At 46.2% G+C, this 16,340-nt stretch overlaps 1 protein-coding gene across 1 annotated transcript in view; it reads right to left on the reverse strand.

The window, feature by feature from the left end:
- FA2H (fatty acid 2-hydroxylase) overlaps positions 1–16,340 on the reverse strand; it is a 374,587-nt gene that overhangs the window by 123,554 nt on the left and 234,693 nt on the right. The gene's annotated exons all lie outside the window — the stretch shown is intronic.

The raw sequence follows: 16,340 nt of genomic DNA on the forward strand, positions 1-16,340 counted from the left end.
CTGCCTTGATGTGGCCTCTGGCTGTCACATGTCTGTAATTTCTGATTTTGACAGGTGCACTATCCTCAGTCTCTATGTCATGTTGACACACAGATGCAAGACGTGGTCCAAGTGAAGACAGGGAGGAGAATTGTTGGAGAAAACGCCTTACAATATCCCTGCTGCTAAAGAGTCAACTGTGGAGACAGCCTTACTCTTTTCACTGAGCCATCTTTGGGCTTGCTCTGGAGGAGATCTTGGAGAGGCTCACTTTCTCACTCCTACTAGTCAGATGGTGAAAGCAAGGCAGCCACTTCTCCACAGATGGCAATTGGGCAGAAAGGCAGTAAAGAGTCTGAGGGGAAAAAGGTTACATTCGGGATGTAGCATTCTTGTCCATCAGTCCCCATTCTAAAAGGACCCAAATTAGACTTTTCTTAGAAACACAGACAACGTACATACCTGCTTGCGGATTGGATAGGACTATACATGGCACTAGGATTAGAGAGTTGCTTTTCAAGGTTCTTCAGTGGTTCCTCCCGCAGACCTGTTCCAGCTCCTTGAGGATTACTTTGCATGCTACTTTGGGTAGTTGTTTGTGGTTCAGGTTGCCCCTTGATTACCCTTTCTGAGTTGTTCTGCTTTCCTGCCATGGTTTCCTTCGATCTGACCATTTACCTGTCCCCTTCTCCCTTGCTCCTGATTTTCGTCCCACTCTCTGTTGTCTTGGTGTTCCCCTCTCCTTGGTGTTCTGTACTCCTTGGTTTCTCATCTACGACGTCTCTCTTTCCCACTTCTAGTTCCAACCTGCCCCTACGGCTCCTCCTGCATGCTCCTACTCCACGGCACGCTGCTTCGGCCAAGCATGTCACCTGGTCCTGTGCACAATCCCGTGCAGCATGCCTGCCCGCTTTGATCGCCCAATTTTGGGTTACCTGAAGCCTTTTCCTGCAGTTTCTCCCTGGACTGCCAGGTTTTTCTCTGCCATTGCATTTGGACTACAGGCTACAGAGAGGGACAGGTGGGTGACATTGCGACCCCGTATCCTCGATCCCTCTACCCAGTACCAATGTTCGTTCTCAGTAAATGGGCTCCCACACTCCTTATAGTGTGCCCCAATTATACTACAGAGGATGATTGGCCAAGATGTTTCATTGCATTCTGGGAAATGTAGTGGGGATAGGAGTACTTGTGTATTTGTTGATTGACACGCATGTCCATATTGGAATGGGGAAAGTAGGCATGTATGTGACTGTACGGTGTATGGTGAAAGGAGGTTGGTTCTCCTGGCTCCTCTACAGTAAGTCTGCCAATGTCTTCATTTTATTTCTGCTTTTTCCCATGCCATGGCCTCTCTAGTTCCATACAGAACCAGCCTTTCGAGATGCAGAGCTTCTATTCCTCATTCAGAGCAGCCATCGAGGCAATATTGCACTTTAAACGCACCCCAAATAGGCCACAATGATTTCCATACCAGGTGTTCACGTACACCTTCAGGGTGCACCCCCCCTCATTGCATTCCAGTGCTGCAAAAACGAGTTTCAATGGTTGTTGTAACACATAAAAGACAGAAGAGTGATTCCATGTGCCATCATTATTGCAGGTTCAAGACTGAACACAGAAATGTCCAAGTCATGAGCTGTTGACAGCACTGAGCTCATATGGAGGCCAACAAGTTCTACACTACTCCACGTAAACAGTTGAAGTTTGTCAATAGATGGATGTTGGAACATGAGGTGGCTACCATGAAAATAAAAGATTGCTGTGATGTAGAGTGCGCTCATTCCTGTCCATTCATCTACTGAAAACCAGGACATATTCTATGGGATGACATTATTGTCTGCATGTGTTGTTTACCCAGAAACATTGTTTTTAACAAAGGACCAATATATAGGAATTAAAAACACATCCGCAGATTTGTATGATCCCATTTCTTGCTTATCCACCAAGTACCACTATCATTTACAAGTCACCCTAATTTTCAAGGGTGTCACCGCTTCCGAAAGAGCCTAAGTTCTGCAGGGCTTCCCCCACTAACCAGGCTGTTGGAAGCATAGGATGTACAATGAATGGTGAAGTCAGAAGTGGAATTTGCGTCTCCTAAGGAATGTTGTGCATCTCTTCATAGAAACTGCCCAAAAGGGCCATGGGTAACTGGCTACACAGATCAAGCACAGGGTGAAGCACAGGAAGTGCTGGCAAGGGTCACCTCTTTTGATATATAATGTTTCATAGAGGAAGAAAAGCAGGAGGAACAATACACGCCTTCTACCTCAGCCTCCCCTGACTTCTTCTTCAGTAACCTCAAAGATCACTGTCAGCGCTCCTCACACTGTCCTCCCCGAGACACCCTTCCCACCTGATAGGGGTGTTGCTAGGTCTGGAAAAGATCTGGGGTATGCAAATGTCAGGACTGTTGGGGCTCGGGCTAGCTATATCCCCCTGAGGCCCCCCCCCAACAAGTATTGCCTCTGCCACCTGACTTTACTGCTAAAACTACTGATACCAATGCAACACCTCCAATGACACCACTCTCATTTCCATGACAACTTCACCCGCATCACCACTCTGGTCCACTGGTGACCAGCTACCTATTAAAAGCATTCTATTCAAACAATGTTGAGTTTTCAACATGATCAGCAATGGTTTATAAATGTGATTTTAGGGGATTTGGAAAACAAGGCCTCCTTGCATCTTAATCTGGGCATGCATATTCTGTCCTTTGTCCACTCTAGGTACAGAGGTCATGACATGCAGCACTACAAGAACACGAGTATTGAGTTATTGAGGTTGGGAAGATGTAACGCGCGGCCCTCCATGAGCCCCTGGTGTACATTTTCAGCAAGGCGCTTGCTCATCCACCCCCCGCAACACAAACTCATCCAACTTTCACTGCTTTCCCTGAACATTAATGTTAAAGCACAAAACAGCATTCCCAGGAACTGATCACACCACTGTATATGTTTACTTATTATGAAGTTCATGTCATCAATACATGTAAATAAAGCATTAAAAAAATGTACAGTTCTGTGTGCTCCCTCTCTGTCTGTAAGCACGAGTGCTGTGGTCAGACCTGTGAATAAATAAAAAAGTGTCCTTCACTTGGCATTAAATGTGACCATCAAAAAAGAAAAACGAATGCCATGTAATGTGAGTAGGATAGGCCATTTCAGCGAACAGGCAACATGTCACAGCACCACCTAGTCACCATCCTTGGAAGTTCACCTCCAGTTCAGAGCCCTAGAGCAATGGACTATGGGTATGCAACTATTACACGAAAAGTTTGCATTTGTGTTCCATATGAGACAAACATATTTGTCTGATAGGGCAGCGCTGTTTTGTGCATAGCTTTATCAGCAGCTCTCAAGGAAGCAACAACCACATACAGTGTCCACCCACAATGCCGTGTCATCGACGTCCTTGCAATTAGAGTATCAGGGTATTTCTGCAAAACAATATCACTGTTATGGTAGGTTAAAAAAAAACACATTCTGCCATATACAATATGAGTAAAATGACAATATTATAGAGAACACATGTCACAGCGCCACCTAGTAGCCGTCCCTGGAGGTTCATGTTGAGTTTGAAGCCACAGAGCAATGCAGTATGTTTATGCAAGCGTTAAAGGAAACTTTTGACCTGGGGCTCCAAAGTTCTGGGGAGGGCTAGTGCACGGCACCGTGACATGTGTGCCCTGTTAACAGAAGTGGCCTATTCTACTCACATTTTATGGTAGAAATGCCGCCCCCCCATGCCCCAACATTGATGGTGCTTGCTAAGCATGCCCCTCATCTGGGAATCCGGAGGGATATCACTTTTCACTATGTGGAAACTATGAATTAGCGTGGAATGTGTATAGGCATGCCACCGCTTTGATGGCAGAATTGTTGTGGTGGAGGAATGAGGCCTCGAGTTGACCAGAACAATGTATTGTTTGCATTTTGACACTTGTCCTGGATTTTTCACATCTTTTTATGTGTTGCTCCAAAATAGAATGGGACATGTTGGAATGTTTATGATAAGTTGTACGGTGATCGGAGCCTGCTTCTACTAGGTCCAGTTGGTGCCATGTGGAGTCTTCTTTTGTGCCGCAGGCGGGGAGAGGAAGGGATGTTGAATTACCATGGGAAGCACGGTTTATTACTTTACCACTGAATACTTGTTTGTCATGCACAGGCCAAAAGCAGAGCAGTGGAATCGTGTATAGCAGATGTTGGGACTGAGGCTCAAATGTTTAATACAGCGCCATTCTGTTCAATTACCACTCGAGGCACCGTTTTCACTACAGCACCTGTCCTGCAACATATCTTGTTGTAAGCACTTCTGACCACCACATTATGATGTCATCCAACAACTCAGCATTGTTCGTGGGCTTTTACAAACCAGGAATGTGGTCTTATAGTTTGATTCGGGCTCACAGGCTCCCGCTGAATCCTACCCCAAAAAAGCCAATGGTTTGCCATGAATACCCCAGTGGAGGAATGTTTTGGTTGCAGCATTGTTGTGGTGTACAAGGAAAGAGAGTTGTCCTCTAAAATGAACTATAAAAACATAATGGAGCGGAAGAATGGAGTTCACAAGGCATTTTAAAGTCATAGGTTTAATTATTTTATTTCATAGCACACAGAGGTTAGCATGGAATTGATGTCTTGTCCCCTCAATAACCAGGGTCTCTGGGTCTTTTAACCCAGGTCAACATAAATCACTGATCTGAAAGTTGTGAATCCCCACATTGCAAGATGCCAGATACCACACAACCTCAATACAGTACTGTGCACTTTGCAGGATGTTCACACATGATTCCATAACAGTGGAGCATCCAATTAAATATTTCAATAGAAGGTAAGAAAGACATCAGCTGAGGCCCTGAGACCCGGAGACACACATTACACTCACCAGTCATGCATGACATGGTACGTGGACATATGATCAAAATAAACACTTGAGCTTTGGTGGGGAGGTTTGAACCCAGCTCCCATGGTTGCACCTGTTCCAGTCTTGCCTGTCATAGACCCTTAATTTTATATTAGTTTCTTTTTGTACTTAGCCAATCTGTTTTAAAAAAAAAAGCAAATTCATCAAGCAAACAGGTATTTTTACTGTTGGCCTCTTTAAAGTAACAGTTTTAAAAAAAAGTCAAAAGTATATATCAGACACAGAAACGTTTCAACGCAGCTCAAAATGCTGATCCAATTTTTCAAAGTCTTTGTTTATTCCTCTAGACTTCCAACGCTCTAATGAAGATGCCCGTACAAGCGCGTGCAAGCTGAAACGCTGCATTGTACGTCACCCTTCTGTTTTGTGAAATGTTCACCAGCTAAATCTCCATGATAATCTTCCCTATGTCCAATTCCTCCAGATTTGGAATAAGTGTACCAATTTACATGAGTGCGTGGACCATGCAACTTTGAAAGAAGAGTTTTAAGAAGAGAAAATATCCAAACTGTACTATTAATCATGGTGTTAGGAGGTTGAGATGTACTGACAGGGATACAGATAATAAAATAAAAGTAAGACATACAAAGAGACAACAAGTGGGGGAAAAAGGGACTGAGAAGGTCTTGCCCCTTCAGAGATAAAAAGAATTAAAAGTCTGTCAAACACACTAAGCCGCATATGAAAAGATGGTGTGTGTTACTACCTAAGGGCCAGCCAGGAATACCCATTGGAATCTTATCAAAAGCAACTAACATCTGACCATTGTTGCAAAATTAATAGCATACAATCATTTTTTCCAATATCAAAAGGACAGGAACTGACAAAAAAAACAAAGTGCAAACTTTTCAAGAGCTAGAGAATGGGGATTATAAATGAGGATCATGTTTCTCCTGTCCACTCACATTACAATAAAGAAAAACCTCTAAAAACCTTAAAATACGTGCTTGTTTCATTCTAATAGAAATGGTATGAATGTGGTTTATATATTTAAATGCCCATGCAGTCATGTGTACATAGGGCAGACTACCATGGGGGTCCCTAATCGCATTGAATTAACACTGGTCTACCATTCGGGGCTGGAAACCTGCAGACCTGTCTAGCTAATCATTTTTCACTGGCAACTCATACTGAAACAGATCTATGATGGTTGCTCTTAGACAAAGTGACAGCATCTTGACGCAAATTAAATCTGGAGGCTATCTGATCAAAAAAGGAGAGCATCGGATAATTCCTTCATGAGTGAATTGCTTGACCTCCATGTTTGCTTATTTCGACATTGAACACATCATTCAAGAACGCCACACAAACAAAGAGCTGTGCCATTATATACAAGGATTCTCTTCCCCATTTTTGACTACGTCTCTTGGACGTATTATCAAGAGATGCAAGCATGCCATGATGCCAATACGGGAACATTGGTGGGACCAGGAGCAGAGGGATAGGGCAATGCTGGCCTGTTCCAGGTCTAACCTGGCTATTGATCGTTGCTCCCTTAAATTGAACTTTTATTATGAGGAACACCTGGATTTTATAACCCCTAGATACTCCCGTGCTCCTTACATAAAATTTCGGCTAGGACTTCTGCCAGCAAGCTCGGATGTTGGTACGGCAGAAGAGTACTCTCGATCTGTGTCTTTTGTATCTGTTGCATAGAGAAAATCCAGCCCATTTTCTCTTCTTGTTATAATAATCGTAGGTCTCGCTTTCTCAAACCCTTGCTGAGATCATCTGCAGTCCAAAATCTCGCGGATGCCTTGGTTCTTTGTAAATCGACCAGCACTAGGGCAATCATTTTTGCTGTGCCATCGTACATACATAGGGCATGGGCAGTAAGAACCAAGGCTCTTATTCAATGAGGGAATGATGCAGCGGCCATTTTGTTTGATGACTCCTCTAAAGGGGCTGTAGCACTGTTGCTCAGGGAATGGATGGCACAGCACAGTTATTTTTACTGTCTGTATTTTACTGTTCTGGTTTTGAATCTTTTAGCCTGTATTGCTTGGGTTTTAACCCGATAGCTCATGTTTTCCCTTCTAGTGCTAATGAATTTGTCCAACTGCAAGTATTTTATCTGAGATTTTAAATGTGGGGGTGGGGATGAATTTGTCTAACATGCATTAATTTAAACTGTGCATATTTTTATGATTGGTTTGTTGTGACGTGCCTTTTATTTGCATTTTGCTATTTTGCACATTTGCCTTGCTGTGTTGTATTGCTTGTGCTGCCTTCTGTGGCATGTATATCTGGCTGTTGTTTTATGTACTATGGATATACTTGTATGGCTTCGCCTAAATACAGCAACTACAACAACATCATTTATTGTAGCAACCTACCCCACCAGCTCTGATTTGTGTGAGCTGTTTGAATTTCTTTCATGGTCCAATCCTGTTTCACAGTACTTGACCCAGAATTGACCAGCGTGTGACCATTAAGCACACACGTACGTAATATCATGTGGAGAACGCGGGGAGCAGACGTTTCTCTAGAATGGGATACCTCTTACCCCAGAGCCACTTTTAACTAGACCTGTTTAAGTTTCATTTTATTCTATTTATATTGCTATTCATTCATCCTGTATAATCCCAAACATGGTACAATTCAAGAACAGAGATTGGACCCAGACATGACAAGCGTGTGGATTGTTATAGGCTATCCACCTGTCAATATCTAATGTCTGAGTACATAGGGCACGTGACTCTACTTACTGATATTGTTTTTATTCAATAATCCATGAGTGACAATAGCCAGACAGACATGCACACATATTCCATGATGATGACACTATTTTATTGTAAGCAAGAATAATACAATAAAAGTGTAGGATGTACACGGCTACCTGGTCTAGCCGGCTGCAAACATGAATTCCCTTACCACGAGTTCACCCCCTCCCGAATGTGTCCGAGGTGCACTGGTTCAGACATTCTGCTGATGTCAATCACTACTTAATATTCCTCAAGTTTACGTTCAAAGGTCTTAGAACTTGACACGTGCTGTTTCTCTTTACTTAGTGGGTAAGTGTGGACTAGTTTGTCACGTAAGTTTGGCATGCGTTAAACGCAAAACGTGGTTTGTTGATTTGAAAATTCTCAGTGTTGCTCAACCCCCAGTTTTTTAGAATGCATTTTCGAAGGTGGTTGCTAATAGGTGAAAAGGAGGTGACACATGTTATTTTGTCCTCCCTTGTTCTAACCTGTTTAGTTAAACAATGTTCTCTATTTGCATGCCGGGCACTTCTATTCCACCTGAGAATAATGTGGGCGGGGTAGCCCCGTTCTTTCAATCTTTCAGTAAGATTTTTATTGTGTACCTCATATTCATCTTTCATCGTACCATCACTGCATTAGGTAAAATTCATGTGTCACTATGCAAACCTTGGTGACTACACAAGTAGAATGGGCAGAATGAATAATAGATGGCCAAAAATACGTTTTTTTTAAAAAATCATAAATGATGTGTTGATAAAACTGCACAAATGATGTGCAACAAATATTTGTCCCATTATACATCAGATATCGGGAAACAAAGATGATGTCTTTTCTTTTAAAACAAAAAGATGTGCTCCAATGTGTTGAAGTAATTGAAAACATAGATGCCTTTTGCACTCTTTCCACTAGTGTGATAATAATTACCACTGATGGAGGATCTTCAGAATAATGACATCTGCTATACGCCTTCTCATTCGTTTCAAAGCAATTGGAGGTTAGTGCAGTATTCCCTCACCATAGACAATATAGATTACCCCTGCTATCTGCGCAGGGAGTATTAATTCTATTAAAGACTAGGAGGCGAGCATTATGCTTCAACGTCTTTAATTCACTACTTTTCAGCAGTTTCAATAAACTCAAAAACCATAACAAAACACTGAAAAATCAGTCTGAACAGACTTTTCTTCTTTAGAACTACAATCCCCATAGTCTCTGTAGTCCATCTCACTCCTTGCTCAGATATGACCACTTCCTGCCCTGAGCTCCTCCTCTCTTTTACTCGCTCTGAAAGTCACACAGCGAACTCCACCTGCGAACTCCACACTAAGTCCTGCAATGGGCAATGACTTGAACCACTCCAAACGAAATGTCGAACTTCCTCGACCCAGGCGACTACCTCTGCTAGTCTCCTACATCAATTATTCTTCTGCTCCTCTCCTAGGAATAAAAGAAAGCAGAAAAATCAGGGAGGTGTCCATGTATTGACGATATCATCATATCATTATCACATACTATCATCCAATATTATGCTCAATACATTACTCGGGTGGGAATTTAATGCTCGCCTCCTAGTCTTTAATAGAATTAATACTCCCTGCGCAGATAGCAGGGGTAATCTACATTCTATGACAAGACTGGAGGCGAGCATTATGCTTGTTCAAAGCTTCCCAACACTGTGACCGCTAAACCCTCGGTCGGCTTGAAATAGAATTCCTTAAAAGTTCGATCATTCGACCAGTCTGCTGCTAGCATGATATCTCTAAGAGAAATCAAGCTTTAGATGCCATAGCTCCGCGCACTGAATGCGCTCCATACTTTCCCACATCTATGCCTGCCGCTTGCATGATCTCTTTCACCCATCTGGTGATGGTCGCCGTGGATACCCCTTTGAAAGGCTTCCTGCGCGCTATAAGCAATTGTCTAGCGTTCGCTGCTCTGAATTCTGCCGTCCTGCACTTGTACTCCTTCATGCAGCCGGCTACACACCACTTAGGTCTACTCGGAAAATATGGATAGTGGACGGAAGATGTCCCAGTCTTAGTCCTCCCCACTATTGTAAAGGATACTCCCTCCGGCCCGAAAGCCTTGCGATCCACCTCTAGGGCTCTTACGTCTGACACGCATTTACAAGATACTAGACACAGCAGCATTGCCAGCTTATCTGACAGTTGCTTTAGTGACAAATATTTGTTGTTTGGCCAACTCTCCAGCATTTTAAGCACCGACATCACATCCCAGATTGACTTATATCGAGGCTCTGGGGGTGCCGAAAACTTGACTCCCCTAATGAGTCGAACCACTGCTGGGTGTTCTCCTGCTGGGACGCCCTCGATAGGGAGGTGCCCCGCGGATATGGCGGACCTGTACACCCCTATGGTGCGAAACGCTTTGCCCCCTTGTAACAACTGGGCCAAAAAGTTCAAAATCATCACTACAGGTGCCGAAACGGGATGAACACCTCTCCCTCTGCACCAGGCAGTCCACTTGGCCCAAGCCGCATCGTAGCTCCTTCTCGTAGACGGGGCCCAGGATTCAGCGATAAGCTGCGCAGCCTGAGCCGAAATGCCTGGCAATGCCCAGCGTCTCCTGATATCCTGCACGCGATGAGCGGGAGTGTCCCCTTCACTCTCAGAGGATGATACGACCCAGTTGGGTCCGTGAGCAGGTGTTCTCCATCTGGGAGAATCCTGGGGTAATCCACTGCTAGCTCCATCAGCGTCAGGAACCACACTTGCGCCTTCCAGCATGGTGCTACTAACAGCAGCTCCGCTGCCTCCCTCCGACACTTCGCCAGCACTCTGCTCAGCATCGACAACCGAGGGAACGCGTAATGAGGGCCTCCGCTCCACTCCTGCAAGAATGCATCTGTCCCTTGAGCTCCCGGGTCTAGCCTCCAGCTGAAATAGTCCGCTGTTTGGGCGTTGAACCGGGATGCGAACAGGTCTATGTGTACTGGTCCCCATCTTTCGGTCAACCTCCGAAACACCGCCGGATCCAGTTTCCAATCGCTGGAATCCGTGACGTAGCGAGAGTTCCAGTTCGCTATCACATTCAGCGTCCCGGGGAGGTACTCCGCTGTGACCAATGTCTCTGACTGTAGACAGAGGTGCCAAAAGTCCTTCGCTAGCTCTGCTAGCATTCTGTATTTCGTGCCGCCTAGATGGTTTATATATCGCACTGCTGAAATGTTGTCCATCTTCAGCAGAACACATGACCTCATCTTTTCTTTCGTGAAGGCTCTGATCGCAAAGGATCCCGCCAACAGCTCTAGGCAATTTATGTGCAACCGGAGCTCCTCCTCGCTCCACTTTCCCCCTGTCTGCAGGTCTCCACACCGAGCGCCCCAGCCCAGGCGACTGGCGTCGGATTCTATAATCAGATCTGGCTTGTCTCCGAAAATGGCACGACCATTCCAGGCGTCCATATTCTTCAACCACCATTCCAGCTCTGCCTTGGATTCCTGATCCAACGGCACTAACTGATGGTATCGCAGGCCTTGCCGCAGATGTCTTATCTTCAACCTCTGCAGAGCTCAGTAATGTAACGGCCCTGGAAATATTGCCTGAATAGAAGCTGCTAACAGCCCTACTATCCTCGCTAGAGTTCTGAGGGACACAACCTGCTTCTGAAGGCATATTCTCAATTCTCTTTTGATGTCTCAGATCTTCTGGGATGGAAGCTCGAGCGTCGCCTTCCTGGTATCCAGTATAAAGCCTAGAAAGTCTAGCCTCTGCGCTGGCTCGGTATCTGACTTCTCTATGTTCACCAGGAATCCTAGGGAAGCTAGTAGATCTTGGACCCAACGCATCTGATACTTGAGGGACTCTCGATCCTCGGCCAGAAGCAGGAGGTCGTCTAGATAGATCATTAGTCTTATTCCCTTATCTCTTATCGCCGCCGCTACCGGCTTCATCACCTTGCTAAAGGCCCAAGGCGCTGAGGCAAGCCCGAAGGGCACAGTCCTGAACTGCCAAAGCTGTCCTCTCCAGCGAAAAGCTAGGAAAGGTCTGAACTCCTCCACTATTGGTATCGTTAGGTAGGCATCCTTCAGATCCAGTCTCGTCAACCAATCCTTCTCTCTGAGCGAATCCCAGAGCTGATGGATGCCCTCCATCTTGAAGTGACGGTAAACTACCCAACCGTTCAGCTCCTTCAAGTTTATAACTGGGCGCACCTTCTCTTTTCTGTGCACCAGAAACATATTGCTTACAAACATGGGGTCTTCCCGGCATCTCTCTATGGCGTTCTTTGCTGCTAGTAGGCCTAGCTCCCGGTCTAGGAGCATCTGCTCTGCGTGCCCCAGATGCTGCTGATGCGGCCTGCGCTCTTGTACGGGCGGGTGGATGAACTCTAAGCCCATACCCGCCACCGTTCGTAACACCCAAGCGTCGCTGCAAAGCTTGCACCAGTTTCTCAAGAATTTGCCATTTCTCCCCCCTACTGGGGGATAATACGCTGCTCTCACCTTGGGTGAAACCTTGGCCAGGGCCGGCTCCTCTTCCTCTGCGGCCCCTTGGGAAGCGTCCTCTGGACGGGAAGAAGGAGTCCTGCTGCCTATTCTCCCAGTACTGTGCTCTGGGATTCTGGGATCTTCTTCCTCCTCGGTTGCGACCAGTCGAACGACCCCTGGAGCGACTGGTCCCTCCAAAAACTCGGTTTGGGAAAGATTTTCCTGATGGAAGCCGGTGCTTTCTGAAGAGACGTGTAGGTGCCCACGAAGCGACCCATCTCTTTGCCGAAGCTCTCTCCGAAGAGAAGTCCTTGAGCCGCCTCTCTGGCCTCTTAAGAGGCTAAATCACTGAGCTTCTCGTCTATTTTCAATAGCAGGCCTCTCCGACGCTCGGAAGCGATGGCGCAGTCTGCATTTCCCAAAAGGCACATGGCCCACTGCGCCCAGCCTGCCAGGGCGTCAGGGTCGACTTCTTCCCCTGTATCTCTGGCTCTCTCCGCCAGGTCCATGATCTTTGCGAGTGGCCCAGCCAGGTCCAGCACCTTCTCCTGGCAGCTCCTCCAAGATCTATCAATGCCCTTACGAGGGTCCTTGCTCGTCTTTGAGACGAAAGTCAGCATCTTGGGGTCTAACTCTGGCATCTTGGCCACCTTCCCTGGGAGGTCTGGCCTCGGGCACTCCGCTCGAAGTCTCTGGCGGACGTCCTTGTCCAGCGCTTTTCTTAGTCTCTTGGTCATATACTGTGCCACCCTCGGCGAGGGCTGCCAGTCTGACGACCTCGGATTCCGGATGCTGTCCGGATCAAACATCCCTTCCTCCTCTTCTTCGAGGTGTTTCTCCTTGCGGAGTCTCTTTCCTCCGCTGGGCTTGCACTCTTCCTCCTCTCTCGATTCCTCCTCCTCTTGCGAGGGAGGCTCCTCATCTTCCGGCTCCTCTCCCGAGCCTGGGTCATCATCTCCATCATACTCTTCCCCTGGAGCGGGGGTCGTGAGGTCCGGCACTGTCTGACGCCGCAGATATGCTTCCCCGAGCTTTGCGAAGGCGTCGACGACCTCTGGGGCCTTGTCTTTTGCCCCTTCCAAAGGGCCCGGGGGGTCGAGAGGGGCTCTCCTCTTTCGGGCCTTGATACTCCCCTGTGACCCTCTCTCTGAGGGTTCTGTGGGCGTGCGTTCAGTCCGTATGGTGCTGTCTATAGGCTGTTGCAGTCTCGCTTCCAAGGACTCCAGCCTATCTTGTAGAGGTTTAACCCCTAGAGCCACTGCATCTATCAGTGAGTTCCCCAGCACCTCCTTGAAGCTGGCAGCCAGGTCTGAAGGCTGCTCTTCCTCGCTCCACTCAAATTCCGACATTCTTGAGGATGCTGTGTGCCTCAAATACCTTAAAAAGGTGTCGCAGCACGCCCCTTACACTATAGATGTTGCTGACGGGCCAGAGATCCTACAACCTCTTTATTCTTCCTCCCGTCTGTTTTATGTCAAATTATTGACAAAATATATATATATTTATTTATTATTATTATTATTATTATTTTTTTTTTTTTCACATATCTCGTGGCTGCACCGGACTGTACTTTTTCTTGGATGCCTGGGATGGGCGTGTCAATTAGCGGCCCCTCTGTGCTGGGCTTCGCGTATCAGGCAGCAGATCACCTGCTTTCGCCTCCAGCTGCTCTTCTGCACTAGCGTGCTGCAGCCTGCTCACGAGCGGCCAGCGCTGTCTCTGAGCGCTCCGCCCGCGTTCCGCAATAATGGAACTGCTGCTTCTTCTGAACGAAGCGCGTTCTTATACACCGCCGGGCCCGGCTCCCCAAACATAGACCGCTCCGTTCCGCGTTGCGAAGAAAACACGCGACGCGGAAACGAGTGGGGATAAGGCCCCTCCTTCCCAAAGGAAGGGGCCGGGTGACTCCTCTGCTCCCTAGCGCGGCCGACCACGCCTCCGCGAAGGAGGGGGCCTGCTGCTGCTAGGCGGCCCCGACAGCTCTCCAATGCTGCCGCCTCGGCTACCCCGAAGGGGATCCGGGCGGCACCCTGCTAATGCGCCTGAACGCTGCAGGTCCTCGCGATGGCGGCTCACACCCCCGCAGTGCCGGTCATATGGCACGGGGCGGCCGCGCTGCGCGCAGTGTTCGCCGCGAAAGCGAAAGTAAAATGCACACGAAAACTAAACAAACGCGTTCGAGCGCCTACACGCTGCAAAACTAAACTTGCGACCTAAGCTCGCATCAGAAACACATATGAAGTGTACTCCTCGCCCGCCTATGCGGCATCCTTCCTCAAATAAGAGATTAATCCCCCACAAAACTCTAAATACTACAGTATAGTAGGGAGCTTAATAAAAAGGCACCTATCTGCTTGAACAGCAGTAAAAGAAGAGGAGGAGCTCAGGGCAGGATGTGGTCATATCTGAGCAAGGAGTGAGATGGACTACAGAGACTATGGGGATTGTAGTTCTAAAGAAGAAAAGTCTGTTCAGACTGATTTTTCAGTGTTTTGTTATGGTTTTTGAGTTTGTTGAAACTGCTGAAGAGTAGTGAATTAAAGAAGTTGAAGCATAATGCTCGCCTCCAGTCTTGTCATAGAATAGAGATGATGCACAGGTAAAGTCTTTTGTTTTTAATTAAGGCTATTCTGTCTTTTACAGCATCTAATGCGAAGTCCTTGGTATACCATCGAAACACGCTGACGTTTTCCATGTGTATCTAACGAGAAGTGTCCTGAAGACGGGCCCAAGAGAGTGTACAATTTAGATTTGGCCAGCAGTATGCTCAAATCCTTGGACCTAGAAACACGACCAAATACTCAAGTGTTGACACATCCAGTGTTGTATGAAAATAGAGAGGGCAAACATAGTGATATGTGTTTTGAATAATACCCCTCACCTCTCAATACTAACCTCACTTTCTACCCTTGCACAAATAATGAGCATGTGTATAAAAGCTGAGACAATTCATTTCAGACAGAGTTGCATCGCAATGATGTTTGTATTTTACATGTGTTTAGTTTGTGTTAAAGTATTATGTATATTGATTAAAATATAAACTTGTTTTTCTAATATCCTGTGTATCCCTGTCTAAATTACATATGACAGCTCTATGTACTTGGTTAGTGGGACAAGCACAACCTGAACGTATGAAGAGCGGGTAGCCGTAGTGTGGAATTGTTTTTTCTGACGGTAGGCAAGACTGTGCATGCACCTCGGCTTGCCCATGTCCTCCATCTTGTGGTGGCCGATTTCATAAGCCCGTGTCCACCAGTAGATGAGATTATAAGAGTGGCTCAGAATATCTGGGCCTACTTTAGCAGCTCCTAGAGTGCCTGGAACAAGTTACAAAATTAGCGGTCGATCCACCAGCCCCCTTACACTTATTTAAACGTAATAAAGGTAATTACGAGACAGTGGAAGTCAAGCCTCCGTATGCTGTAGCGCTTGTGAGAACAGGATAATGCAGTGGGCAACTACTGCAATAGCCAGAGGCGGCAAATGCATAGTGCCCACTTAACAATGACACAGTGGCAGATGTTGGACAATGTTTGCATTTTGCTGCAGCCATATGAAGAGGCCACCCAGCAGGTTAGCCTGCACAATACATCACTCACCAAAATGCTGACACTGGTTTATCTGCTGGAAGTTGAACTACCAAATCTATGAACTGACTGATTTTGCAGAAGCAGGGCAATTAGCTATGAATCTGCTCTCAGCCTTCCAACAGGATCCACACACTGTTGTTTATTTATTTATTACTTTGTTTTTTCATTTGTTACATGCCCAGACCCTGGGGTATCAGGGCGTGGTTACAGACATCTTAGAAAATATTGATATACATAGGCATTGGTTATATATAAAATACATAGAACATTGGTATTACATAGACAATAAACACCATTACAATAATAGTGATTCGGTATTGTGCTAGTATAGGTTAAACATCCATGTTTTCAATTGTTTTTTGAACAAGGGGAAAGAGGTCTCTTTTGTGATGTGGATCGGGAGGGAGTTCCAATGTCTAGGGGCTAGGACGTAGAAACTGCTGCCCCCTGCTTTATTGTTATTGTAGCGGGGTGTCACTAAACTTTGACTGTCGTTAGATTTTAGGGATCGCACGTTGTCTTTTTTTTTTTTAGAACATTATTCAGGTAGAGTGGTGCTTTGTTAGTGAAGCATTTGTGTGTGATACAAAGGGTTTTAAAGATAATTCTTGTTTTGATGGGAAGCCAGTGGGAGTCCTTCCTGGCCTTGGATATGTGCCCATGTTTTTTTATCCCTAG

The sequence above is a fragment of the Ambystoma mexicanum genome, chromosome 1p, assembly GCF_040938575.1.
Source record: "Ambystoma mexicanum isolate Mex_15411 chromosome 1p, UKY_AmexF1_1, whole genome shotgun sequence".
In the NCBI taxonomy this organism is placed as follows: Eukaryota; Metazoa; Chordata; class Amphibia; order Caudata; family Ambystomatidae; genus Ambystoma; species Ambystoma mexicanum.